A 14,285-nucleotide genomic window follows, 5' to 3' on the forward strand; every position below is an offset into this window, starting at 1 on the left:
CCTTATGCGCTCATGGGTATACTATGAATGTTATATGTTTGCATCGTCTACCCTCTTTTTGCTTTGGATATAGTATGGAAATTTTTGTATTGTTATTGTGAATATTTGTTCACTGTTTGTGTTGTTTTTGTTGTTATGTGAGGTTTACTTCTTAAATGTGGTGCAGATAGTTCATCTTGGGCATGTTTTGCAGTCTCAGATGTACCTCCTGTGTTGTGTATGTTGAAGTACCATGAATACCCACTTTATTTTCTCATGTTCGAAGAACACACTATCCTAGATGAACTATGTGCATGTTGTGCTGCAGTTATTGATTTTTTTGAGTTTTATCTGAATCTATTCTTTTTAGATGTTTTGTTTATCTGAATATGTTCTTTTTGCTGCCTAGTTTTTGAACATGTATGTTATCATTTTTTATGTTTGTGTAATATAGCTGATTTTGATAAGGCATGCATTATGTAGGGAATGGAGTTTTCAGATCATCTTTTTTGTCGTTTTTTGATTGTTGTGTTTGTTTTTCTTTTTCTATTATGTTTTTGTAGGGTCATGTATGCACACCGAGTGCATCACAAATTGAAAAGGAAAACAATGATACATGTACTCAGCATGCTGGAAGTAATACAAACAGTGGAACAATGTTTGAAGCACCAAGCAACGCTGAAGATGCAAACGTTGAAGTTCAAAATGAGGAAGAGCATCCTGAAATTAACATTGATCTAACTGAAACAGAAGTGTCAGATGGGATACTCTGTGATGATGTGATTAATATGGTAATCTGTTTTGTATGCATTTTTTATGTCTTGATGATGCTCATACTTCGTTTATTTGGTTATTATCTTTGTAATATGTTTTCTTATTATGTGTCTCACTTGTGTTATTCCATTTTTTGCACTAATGTGTCCACTATAATGAGATCTTACTTGTGCCTTATTGTGATCTTTTTTCAGTTAAGGAAAAGCGTTGAAAGGAAACAAAATCGAAAAATTATATGGAAGGAAACGAAGAAGGTATTTTAGCTTAAGTTTTCAGTGCTATGCTTTCTTCAAAGTAGTTATGTATGTGATGTTTTTTTAATTTTTTATGTGTTGTCGGTACAGTACCTTATTTTTCTGCAAAATTTAAGATGAATCAGTAAAACATTTCTTTGTTGACCCGTTTATAAGTATATATTATCCATTTTCTTGTACTTTATGAAAAGTGTTTTTACATTTTTCTCATGCTTTTTGTTGTTTGTTGTGTCCAAGCAGAGAAATAGAATTAGTAAAGAACATGTAGACAAAGGCCGTGGCGACGCTGTAGCAAAGGCGTACAACAGGTGTAGCGTCTCATACTTTGTTGAAGTTGTCAAGTCCACAACAAAGAGTGCAAAGAAAGTAGAATTGGTCAGGGGTATTGGTTTTGGTTTCATGCTTGAGTTAGATGACTGTATTGTTCCAAGGCCATTTGCCCAGTGGATAGCTAATAATGTTTCTGTCAAGGATGAACACATTCTCCTCAACAATAAGGGCATTACATTGAGTGCCGAATCTGTTTTCCATGTTCTTGGGATACCAGCAGGCGAAAACACAATCAGCATGGCCAACGATGGAGGAAAGGCTGATTTTCTTGCTTTTTTTGGTCTGTGAGAAGTCCCAACAATCAAGTACTTTGGAAATACGATAATTGCAGACGAGGAGATGTCTGATGAAGGATTCATTCGTTGTTTTATGGTCGTACTTCTTGCAACCTTCTTGTGCCCAACTTCAAACACAAAACCAAGTACAAAGTACATGGCAACACTAAATGATGCCAGCAAGATCAAAGGTTTCAATTGGTGCAAATTCACGCATGAATGGTTGATGCAGGCAATAAGAAAGTATCAAAAGGAAAAGCTCAAACAAGACAGAATAACAATAACATTGGGAGGATGCATTTTCCATCTTGCGGTAAACCATTTTTAATGCTTTTCTTACTTTCAATACCGTCTAAGCTCACTATTTTTCCTGTATGTATTTTTAGTTTCTCATGTCTTTTTTTGCTGAAATATATGTGACAATGACAATTGGGGTGAATTTTCTACTTTTGTTTATGGGATGAAGGTTAGATGCCTGGATTTTATTGATTTTGGGAGCATAGAACTGCAGTCTACAATGCCAAGACTCTTTGTATGGAAAGGGAACCTAATTAAATTTTTTAGCGATATGCTTGTTGACTTGAATGGAGCTTATGGAGCTTTCAAAGTAAGAGTCTCGTGTTTTCTGTTTTGTTTGTTTATTTTACAGTATTATTTATAAAATATCAATAGATTCTCCAATTTTCTTATATATATGTAAACTGACTTTTTTTGTGCATTCTTTTTGTTGGACAGGTAAAAAATGAGTCTGAAACTTGCTATGGTGAACATATATATGAATGGGCTAGCACTGAGAAAAACTCATACATGAGGGATGCTATTGAAAGAACAGTTGGTGATTCGTTTAGCGTGGAGGTTTGTTTCTATCATTCTGTGCAGTGTTGTTTTCGTGTTTTTCTTATTGTTCATAATGCTGCAATTAACAAAAAACAGGTTAAAGAAGATATATATAAAACATTCCAACATTTCATGAAAGATGAAGGGCGAAGCACATGTTCAAAAGTGAAGGAGTTAATATTACAAACACTAAAAATAGTGTTGTGTGCCCGTGCTGCTTCAGAAAAAACAGTTAAGATTGACTCAAGCAACAATGACTATGTGTCAGCAAATGGCATTCTTGATTCAGATGCAACTGTTAAAGTCAATTCACACGGAGAACCTGAGGATGGTGGTAATGGGTTTTCTTTTAATTTTGTTGCTAATCATGCTGTTTTTTCTTCTGTCAAATATGTTTTGTTATTGTTCTTTGTAATATACACTGACCCAAGTTATCTGTTTCTTTTTCTTGGCAGAAACAAACATAATGCCAAGGAAGAAGAGGAAATTATCAGATGAGGAAGAAAGGTCAACAAAAAAGGAGAAAAAATTAAGCCAGCAGTCTACTGGCTCTGTAGGAACACATAGCAAGGCACAACAACACTTAGTAGGGGATGCTCAAAATGCATGTACACAAACATATATTCCCGAGTTTGTAAGTTGATTGCTTGTTTTCCCATTTATCTTCCTTTGTTGTTCTGTTTTTGCTCCCTGCAGTAATAGTTTTGAACACACGCTTGTTAATATTTTTGGTAGGTACAAAGCAAATCATTCGAGTTCGAAGAAACAAACAAAGCTATTCAGAAGCAAAAGAACTCTATGAATTCAATAGGTGCTACCGCTGCTAGTTTTGATTATATGCTTTGTAGTAAAGAAAATCCCTCTACTTCCTTCAAACAGCAAGCTCAAGGTGTAACAACAAGCACCCACTCATTTTTTGGGTTCACAAATAATACCAGCTCACAGAAGGTACTTTTTGTGGAAATGTCACTATCATTTCCATTTTTATTTATTCCTTTCTATTATTTTCTGCCGACCAAGCAAGTGTTGTCTGCCTTCTTTTCTTTTTGCCTAAATTTTTGTACTTACTTCATTCAGGAAAAACAAATCAGTGACAAACTGTTAGAAAGCAAAATGAACCTAGATATGAACAAAGTTTTTTTGCCAGGTATTGTTGGTTTGTCAATCATATAATTCAATCAGTACTTCATTTTCTTTTCCTTTTTTTGTTATGCTGCTATTTTACGTACACCTTTGAGGTTTGCATGTCTGCTTTTTGTAGATGATGAAATAGATCACACGCAGAGTTGCTGGGCTAAATATCTGGATGAAGCTAGAAAAAAGTACTTCTTCTACAGTGATGATATACCAACGTTTCGTCTTTTCAAAAACAATGATGATTGTGGCAAGGAAATTACAGAGCCTGAGTTGTGGCGTCCTTTGGACATGGACTCAGATGCATACGAAAGAAAGATCCAGGTCAATTTTTTTTTCTGACTAAGTTCTTTTCAAGGTTTTTGTTCCAATTGTACATTGTTTAATTGTGTCCCTTCTTTTCCATATTATATTTCAACCTTTTATTTGAAAATATATATTTATCAATGCATTCAGGCTGCCAAAAATAACATTCCCACTAACAAGGATGAGGGAGTGTACAATAGCAAAACAACAGAAGTAGAACAGGGAATCAATAACACAAAGGTAGAGATACATGTCGACATTTTTGTCACAGTGTTCTTTTTGGTTATTTTGCACGCAGCAAACTAAAAGTGCATCATGAATATATAACATCTATATTGTTATGACAGGAGTTTCAGGATGATTTCAGCAGCATGGAGAAGGACATCCCTGCTTGTTGTGGATAGTACCAGCAAAGTGAAAGCTACACTAGTATAGCACAAAGGCCTTTAACTGTAATAAAACCAGATGGAAGCATTATACACCTGGTTAGCAGTAGTTTTCTTTGTTCCATTTTTTTGCTGTGTTATTCTGTTAGTGAAACTAAATTTGCTCTTGTTAATCAACAGACATCACCAAAGGAAGACAGCTTATTTCAATGGAACCGTGATCAAACATGTTACTCCCCAAGAAACAGAAACAACATTTTCTCCATAGAGAGTAAATCACATGCAACAAACATTGACTCAAGTCAAAGAGAAGAGGTCCCTATATTTTTTGTTCTGCTCTAGTAGTTCTACAATTATTTTCGGTGTTCACTGTCTTATATTTTTTTGTTGCATCAGGGTTGTCGTACTCATATGATAGTAGGCAGAAGGTTATTGCCTGAGTTAGATGAACAAGTCTCTTCACCAGATGGAACTAAACAGAAACCAATAAGCTTCATAGACAGTCCGATAGTAAGTGGGTTATTTGTTTCTATTTTATCTTTTTTGTTATCGCAATTTTTGTGGAGTTTCTGTTTTTATCTTTTTTTTGTATTTTGCAATTTGCTGATATAGATTGTCTTTTTGCATTTTTGTGATGTCTGCTATAGGCCTCCCCAGATGTGCAAATTCTGGGTGAAAAGTCTTTGCAGGATAATAACATGAACATGCTTGCCAAGTCTGATGATTATTACAACACACGTCTATTGTTAGGCAGCACAAGCAGCTCAATGGGAATAGAAAATGTTCCACCCAAAAGAATTGTGCAGCCAAGTAGATATTTGTGCTCTCCTTATGACAACCAACATAGGGGATCAATCATGAGTCATGAATCGGATCTGTATGACAATATCATCACCTTAAGTGCTCATCCAGATTTTAAGGGGTATTGTGTTGTTGTAACTTTTTAATTTTTTTTCTGTATGCATTATTATTACTGTTTTCTACGTTTCAACTATTTCAATTTAATTTCCATTTTTATGTTCTCCTCTGCAACCTTTTTCCCATCAACATGTGTACACAACACACAGGAGATGGGTTGTTGAGATTGACAACTGCGGGGTGTCTTTACAACAATTGGGGAACTCTTTCAAACAAAATGGATGGGTAGAGTCATATGTGGTAAATGTGTTCTGCAGAAAACTTTTCAGGGACAACCACCCTAAAGTATCTCAGAGGCACTTCTTCTTTCACACTGCCAGTGTAAGTTTCATTCTGTACATGATTTTTTTTGTTTACATTGTATTTGTTGTCTGTTATAATCTTGCATGGAGGGTTTGGCGTTTATTTCTCACATTTATTTTCAAAAGGAATACTTTCTTCAGAAGTGGAAGAATGAAGCTTCTAGAATAATATGGAGAGACAAATTAGTATAGAGCTTTATTGGAGCTGGGAAAGCGAAAGAACTTCATCTCTGCAACTAAGTATACGTCCTGCCCAATACCTTTGTCATATTTATATTTCTTTATTGTTTGTGCAATATGTCTTCATTTTTTATTATCTATTTATTTATTTCTTTCATGTTTGTTTTCTAGTTGTTCTTTCCAACAATACATGAATCACACTGGTTTGTTTTCTTGGTGGACCTTTGTGCCCGCAAATTCATTTTCCTTGATTCTAAATATGATGGAGACAACATTTACCACAGGAGTATAAAGCACATGATGGTAACAACTCATAACAATACAGTTTTAAAGTCCTTCTACAGTTTCAATAGCTTTTTCAGAATATATTTTTTAACCATTGTAGATTGAAAATTTCAAACAAGCTTGGAATCATGCTGGTCTTCAGAATATGGGATTCAGACACTTTCAGATTGCATATCCAAACTTACCAAAGCAGGACGGGAAGTTAGTTTGCATATCCAATCTAGTTATTTTCCTTTCATTTACCTCTGTATGTTTTTTTAGTTTGGGCTTTTGCTTTCTAATGCCTACCTCTTTTTTTCGCCCCTAAAACAGTGATGCATGCGGGATTTTTGTATTTAAGTGGCTAGAAACTTGGCGGTCAAGGAATGCATTACAAACTGTTTTCAGGCAAGAAAATGTAAGAGATGCACGTATCAGGCTCGCAGTTGATATAGTGTGCACAACATCAAGAACGATGCGAAGAAGCTTGTAAAGGATCTGTAAAACATTGAATAAGGTAAATGTTTTTATGTTTTCCTTGTTAATTTTACGATGCTATGCAGCTACCCTGTTTCCCTATCTAAGTTTTTTTCAACGTTTTGTTTTTCAGGTGAATCAACAGTGCACATAAGAATGAAAATAGTACAGTAGATTGCAAAAACACAAAGAGCAGAGCTATATGGGTACACTCGATTCACGAAAAAACATAGGAGTGATGTGATGCCTACTTTGTCTAGTCATGTAGTCAACTTCTTATTAATTTCGTGTTCGGGAGTTTGTCGTTTCCATGTACTATTTTTATGGTTACAAGTGTTCGTGCACTATGAGAAGAGTAATGATGTAATGTCTCTGCAGCTAATGGTTTTACTTTTGCATTGCAGTTCTTCTTTCATTGTTTTCTCAGTTCTTTTTGATATCATTATACTTTGTAAACAGGGAATGGTGTTCTTTTTCTGTGAATCTTTTTTGTACAGGATGAAGTTTTTTTTGTCCTTTGCTCTTTTTTTGACACACTTTTTTTTGTAAATTTTAATGGTGTTGTACTACAAGTTTTTTTGTCGAGGAGTGTACCATTTCTTAAAGAAATAAAGTACAAGGTTTTCTATCGATGACTATTACAGGTATGATATCTAGTAATATCTTTTTTATTATGCACCGTCTTTTTGTGCAACTAACTTTTCTGTGTTCATGAAGTTTCATTTTCTTTCTTAATTTATGTAGGAATAATTTCCAGAAGATTCATACTATAAAGAAAGGAAAACAAATTTCAAACAGTGGACAATGAGAAGCACCAGCAGAAATCATTCAAAGGACTATCAAATGTTAGTTTTCCTCACTCTGTTCTTTCTACGTTTCCATATCCAAAAATACTGAAATATTAAATTTATTACATATCTTTTGAATCTCAGCATGTAGTAGCAATGACATGAAGTAGAGTATTTCAGTCTTCTGTCGTGTCATGCACTTGTTTTGCCGGCTATCCATCGATAGTTTTCTTCATCCACAATTTTTATGAAGCTTGTTTCTTGTTTTCGACGTGACTGTTTCTTGTTGGGTTGTTTGTCTTTGCTTTCTTCATCCGTACTTGGGACGTTTTAGCTTTTTTGGCCGCTGCAGTTGATGCTGTTAACAGATAAAACAGACCAAACATTAGTGCGGAGAGTAGGTTGCGGGGGAAACAAAAAACATAATTGGGCAAGATAACAAAATTTGGTAACCTGAAGGACGCTTTTGACTGCTTTTTTTGGGTGTATATCTGCAGCAATATCACTCTGAACTGTGCAAGTAGCTATGTTATGTGTTTCTGAGCCACAACGGCTGCAATGGATCTTCTGCTTTGCAAGCAAAGTTTCCATGAACGTTTTGTATCGCCCTGTTTGTGGCCGCCCTTTTGAGACAGCAACATCAGGATCTTGTAGATTGTCCCCATAACCATCAGGATGTGGTCCTCTGCAGTTATCTTCTGAGCTTGTTTTCCCAATAGGTGTTTGATCTGCTTCAGCGGCCTCATCTTCTCTTGTCATTTCATCCAATCTTTGTTGTATCCTTTCACTCTCTCCAACAACGTAAATGTATTTTCTATTTGTTGATGCACCATCAGAGGCTATATCATTGAACCTGCTGGATAAAAGTGTGTACCTCAAGTGTTGGCTGCCAGCTGTTAGCTCAGCAGGCACATTGAAACGTTTGTCCCTTATATCTTTACTATCTTTAGGTCTCCATCTATCTATGTAGTACTTTTCAGGAAGTTTTGACATGTTGATATGAGAGAGAACCCTCAAGACATGGCTGCACACAATCCCATCTTTTAAGAATTTACCACATATGCAACTGAAATCCTGTTGTGCGATGTTGACATCAACAACGAATCTCCTTTGTCTGAAATCCTTTGCAGCTAGCATTTCTGTTTTGTATACTTCATATCTTACATTCTTCTCAATTTCTTCAACGTGCAAATTTACCACTAACTTCAACTGCTTTTGGAACCTGTAGAAGATCTTCTTGTTGTATACTGCTGCTGCCTGAAATTCTAGTTCACTATGAGACCAAAAAGTTGGCTTTGTTGTTCTAGTTACCGAGTCTCGTTCTCTTTCGTTGTCCTGGATATTCTGAGATATCCTTTCATATTCCTCAAGGAAGCATATCACGCTATGTGTTGATGTTATGTTGTCCTTGAAAAAACATTTGTCCCTTCACTCCTTGCAGTAGAGTGAATGAACGGGAAGAAATTGTGCTTGAAGTAGACAGGAACAAACCTCCTCCTCTTCTTCCACATAATGTTGAAATAACTGATATGCTGGATACCATATTTCTGCATCATTTCTGGCCACAACATTTCAAACTCTGCTTCTGTGAGTGAGTTGTGAATGATGTCACTGAAATCAGCATGTAGGTTTTCCTTTGTTGCAAAAGTTTTAGGACATTTCTCCTCAGCTTTCTTTTTAATATGGAAAAGACAACGCCTGCGAACAGAGTTGGGGAAAACTAAAGGTATTGCTGATTTCATGCCTGCATCTTCATCTGTTATGATTGTTGTTGGAGTTTTGCCTCCCATGCAGTGAACAAAATTCTTGAACAACCACTTGAACTTGTCACTTGATTCATTCTCGATGATAGAACAAGCAAACAAGCAATTCTGACTATGCCCTGTGATACCAACAAAAGGAGCAAATGGGAGGTTGTATTTGTTTGTCTTGAATGTTGTGTCAAAGCTGAGGCAATCACCATACAAGTCGTACATCTTTCTTGCGTAGCCATCACCCCAGAAAATGCACAATACTTTGCTTGCCTCTTCAGTCACCTTTACTGTCTTGAATGCGTAATAAAACCTTGGATCTTCTACCTGCTTTTTCCTGAAGAAAGTCAGTACTTGCATCATGTCATTTTGGTTAGTTTCCTTGCCAATTGCTGTCCTCACATTGCTCACATGTTTATTAGTGTATGGAGTGTTGCCACCTCTTAAGAAGCTCAGGATGGTCATTATTTTCCTTGTAGGTAGTTTTACAGCATTGAACGTACGGATAAGTTGCTTTTCCTCCTCTGTCATGTGTTTATGCGAACGCAGGTATTTTGACTCCGTATGAGGACTTAACTCGTGGTTATGTTCGAGGTTGATTGTTGTAACAACCCATTTGTCCCCTTCCTTTGTGATTATTAGCTGAGCTTTGCACCCTGTAATCTCAATTGTGTTTAATTTTTTTTACTGTTGTTCTCACGCGGCACCTGTCCTGTTTTTGCTTGTCTAGCCTCCCGTCGTTTTTTCAGTCTTGATTCCTTTTCTTCCTCTTCAATTCTACGCCTGGACCTATTGCACTTGAAAGTTATTCTTGTTGGTGCATGTCCTCCTTCTTTTTTTGCACAAAAGGATGACGCCTTCTTTACGGAGAAACCACATATGGCTGCATATTCATTGTAAAATCCGTAAGCTGCATTTTGGTTATCAAAAACCATGCCATCATGCGGTACATGATGACTACGGACTTCTTGGCTGCAACTCTCAGCATTAGTTATGCTTTCATTTTCAAGAAAAATGAGAATGTCATCTTGTGTAAGTTGTTCTATCTGGATCTCATTGTTATCTTCTTGTTCTCCAATATCAAGAAACATATCTCTTTTTCTCTGATTCTGTGCTATTTCAAGCTCATCTTCTGAATCAGTGCACGTGTGAGCTTTGTCGTGCAACATATGTAAAGACTGGTTGTGTTCATACTCAACTGCATCAGTTTCCCAATTCAATTCTTGGAGTCCTTGTATTGTCATGTTGTCAGCAAATAGTGAATCTTCTTGAATGTGTTCAATCTCTCTTGTGCTGAATGCATGGTCTCTTTGTTCAGTTGCTGTGTGCATTTCATCTTTTGTTGTTTCTCTTCCATACCGGCCAGTTATCATGAACATGTCAGCCTGCATTAATTTTTGTTCAACAATAGGATAATTTTCAGTGTGCTATATAAGTTTTTCCTGATAGTATTTAACTATAAGATATGAGATAACGTTCACAACTTACCTCAGTACGAATTAGGCGGTCACCCTGTGATTGAGACGACAAATATTTTGCTCCCTGAAATAGGTTTTTAACAATGAAACTACTTTGTATATACGTTTGCAGGTTTCCAAAGGAAATTTAGTTCAAACCTCTTCCTCAGCAGCGAGCATCAACTGCATGTATGACATATTTGCGTTGCCTGGTTCATTCATGAGGTGCAGTTCCTGTCCAAAAAATGAGGAAGGTATTGTTGTTCATGCACAGTCATTATATAAATTATCTAGTTTTCCGACAAGTTTTCTCTACTTTCTTCGAATTTTCTATTACCTGGGGGTCAGAGTTGGTGCTTTTATTAATCCCAGAAGAAGTTGTTTGGATGTGTTTCAGTTCACTGTAGTTATAAGCAAGAGCACCATCATGGTGTTTACCTCCCAGCTCTTGTGTTTTCAAATGTCCTGTGCCTGTCTAAGGAGGGTAAAAACATAGTTTATGTTGTTTTTTCATTCAGGCAAGTACAGAAAAATATGTAGATTTCTATTTTTTAAATTCAATAAATACTAACCTCCTTGCCAAAGAGATAGTGTCCAAATTGCTCAATAATAGCTGTTGTGACAGGAGGAAATACAAATTGGTCAAATAATTTTGTTTTCAATTGGTCAAATAATATAAATACAAGTAGGTTCTCAAGTCCCTAAAAGTTGACCAATTTGGGGAGAATAAGGAGAAAACTAGGAATATATTGGGAAGAGTAGGTAGCCTGGTGAGTCCCTTGAGAACCTCTTGATTCTCCATCCATTCTGCTCTTTTTCTTGTCTCATAGACCTTTTTAGGACATAGATCCAGATCCCTGGGGTGTGTGCCGGTGGATCCCGTGGGATGCCAGGAGGAAGAAGGTAGTGGGAAGATAGTGGGGTGTAGGGTTTTCCCCCTTGGTGCACGTGAGATGCCCAGGTGGGTTTTCCCCCTTGGGGCACGTGAGGTGCCAGGTGGGACACAATAAAAGGCTGGGCTGGGGCAACTGGGCTGGGAAAACTGGGATGGGAAACAACTTGGGCCAACAACTTCGCTGGGACAACTGGGCTGGGACGACTTCAACTGGGCTGAGACAACTGAGCGGGGCAACAACTGGGCTTGACAGGTTGTAGTGACGTCACACGACGTCAGGTGACTGAGACCATACTAAAACTCATCTAGCTGAGCTCCAGGCGCTCCCTTATTATAAAGCAGGAATTTTTATGCAAAAAAAAAACACCTACCGGATCAAATTGACGGAAAGGACCATATATGAAACGAATTGCGAGAAAAGATTAGCTGCATCGTGGCGGCAGGCGCGCCAGCCGACACATGGCACCTGCCGCCATGCACGGAGGTGGCAACACTATTCATGCTACAGCTCTCGCATGGGACAGATTTCTCACAACAAGACGGAAACACGGCGAGTGAACAGTACACGCCGCCACATCCGGCAACGCTATTCTCATGTGTGAACAGTACTTTCTATAAAAATTAAAAAATAGCAAAAAAATCTGATTGTCATCCATTGTTCTTCTAAGTTCTAACCATTGTCAGGACAGAGAATACCAGTGTTCTTCTAACCATCCATTGTCACGTCGGTTTACGAGATTTCATGTGTATGTGATTGAAACAGGTGGCTACGGAGGTTTTTACCCAACATGGATGGAAGAATAATCTCTGGATCGGTCCATCACCCCTTTGGACATAGGCATAGTATCGGTCTATAGGACTTTACTGATGATGATTTGTCTTTTTTTTCCTTTTCTATTATCAAACCTTAGGAGTTTGGCTGTGTGCATTCTAGTTATATAGAAGTCGGTATTAATCATAATGTTATTTATCCGTTTGATGCTATATTTTAAGGTAATAAATACGTCTTTTATTGAAAAAAAATCACGAAGAACCAAATGAAAGCCCGGTGTACAGGAGCGGCCTAGTACTGAATCCGGAATATCTGACGCGGCTAACTGTAAATGTTTGAACCATCCTCCCCAAGCCCTACTTCTCTGCCTACAAATACTCCCACAACCCCGAGCCATAAACCTCACCACAAGCCAGTGCCATCTTCTTTTCTTCCTCGACTCCCAAAGTCCCATCCTTCCTACCAAGAGCTAGCTAGCTCGCCATGGCGTTCTCCAAGCCCCCCGCTCTCCTCCCGCTGCTCGTCGCTCTGCCGCGACCGCCATCCTCGCCGCCGGCCAAGGCTGCGGCGGCCACAAGGTGACGCTGCACAACCTGTGCGGCCAGGACCTGAAGCTGAACCTCGAGGAGGTCGCGAACAGCATGGTCCTCTTCCCCAACGGGTGGGTGCTCCCAGACGGGAAGCACGCGTCGTTCGACGTGTGCGCGTGGACGGGGGACGTGCTTGCGGCCGGCGCCGCCGCGGCCAAGGTCCACCTGGGCCACGACGGCGGCGCGTACTACGAGGTGAGCACCCAGCAGTCGGGCCCCGTCCGCGTCTCCGTCACCCCGCACGGCAGCCCGCTGCAGGGCCACTGCCCCACCGCCGGGTGCAACGGCGGCAACCACTGCTTCGACCACTCCGTCCCCGACGGCAACTGCCACGGTGTCACCGAGATGAAGATCGTCTACTACAGGCCGTAGGTCGATCGAGTCGCCTTGCGAGCTGCCCGCTGCGTACCTGCCAGTGCGGGTGGTTCTGAATAATGTTGCAGTGCAGCTGGCTCGATCGTCAGCCGATGTTGCAGCTGTTGCCGGTGAATGTGTTGGATTTGCAGTTTAATTTTGTACTCCATTTGCAGAGATGCATGCATGGGCTTAGCTCTGATGCAAGTGTTTGGGTGTCATGGCTTGTGAGTCGGACACAGATGTACTACTAGCTACTGATTATTTCTACATCTTTTCGATCTGGGTCAATTTTGTTTGTTTAAAATGAAGCATCAAGAGGATACGTAACACATTAAGCACACCCGGGCCACCACATAGTTAGAATGCACATATCCAACATTAGTAACACATATAAAAAGCAAGCTAACAACTAGCAAAGTCATATAACATCAAAACTATGCACAATCGTTGAAAAAAGGAAAAAAAAAGGTCCCAAAGCGATCAAAGTAGGGATCGACAAATTGTAAGAGTGACTACTTCCGCACAAAACATCTCAGGAACACACGGACGACAAGATTTCTTCAACAACAACGCCTTTAGAAAAAGATCGACAATCGAACGTCATCGTCACCGGATTCAACCATTAAGGCTAGAATCTAATCTTTCATCCTGAAACATCAATCTGAACAAATCAGAGCAATGCCTTCAACAAATTGTCAACGTAAAAAAAACATCGTCACTACCAGCTATAACCAGTTCGGGCCAGACCTACGTTTGAGTACATCTGCAGCATATCCAATGCTTCCTTTCATACCAAACCAAACAAATTGATTAATTTAGTTAATTCTTATCTATGTGATCCTAGTATATCGCCAACCGCTAGAGTCTTGATATGTTAGTACTTTGAACAATTTTAGCGGAGTTGCCAAAACTGCATTATCCATAACCGTTATAGAGTACACTTTAAATAATTTATGGAGACTCGAGACACAACACCCAAACTCAGAGTCTATATTTTTTGTCTCTATAATTGTGTGGTGAACTCATCAATGGGACATTTCCTTTTTTCCTACCTCAAAACAATACTAGTAGGTGAGGTAGGGTAGAGCCGTAGGGGTCACCCAAGTTTCCGTGGCACCACACGTAAATACACGTAACTGCCATGTGGAGCGAGCTCCAAACGACAGTCTCGTGGTGCCTTGTATGATGACAGGGAGGCCATATATGATGGTTGTCCTATAAATTATGATGATCCTAACAATGTAGAGTATCTATTTGAC

The 14,285-nt window shown here is 38.7% G+C and overlaps 2 pseudogenes; one reads left to right on the top strand and one right to left on the bottom strand.

Moving 5' to 3' along the window:
- Positions 1 to 7,514: 7,514 nt before the first annotated feature.
- On the bottom strand, positions 7,515 to 9,486 carry LOC123425214 (annotated as a pseudogene).
- A 3,008-nt stretch (positions 9,487 to 12,494) lies between these two features.
- On the top strand, positions 12,495 to 13,364 carry LOC123429413 (annotated as a pseudogene).
- Positions 13,365 to 14,285: the final 921 nt, after the last annotated feature.

This window comes from Hordeum vulgare, chromosome 2H (assembly GCF_904849725.1).
Source record: "Hordeum vulgare subsp. vulgare chromosome 2H, MorexV3_pseudomolecules_assembly, whole genome shotgun sequence".
NCBI lineage: Eukaryota > Viridiplantae > Streptophyta > Magnoliopsida > Poales > Poaceae > Hordeum > Hordeum vulgare.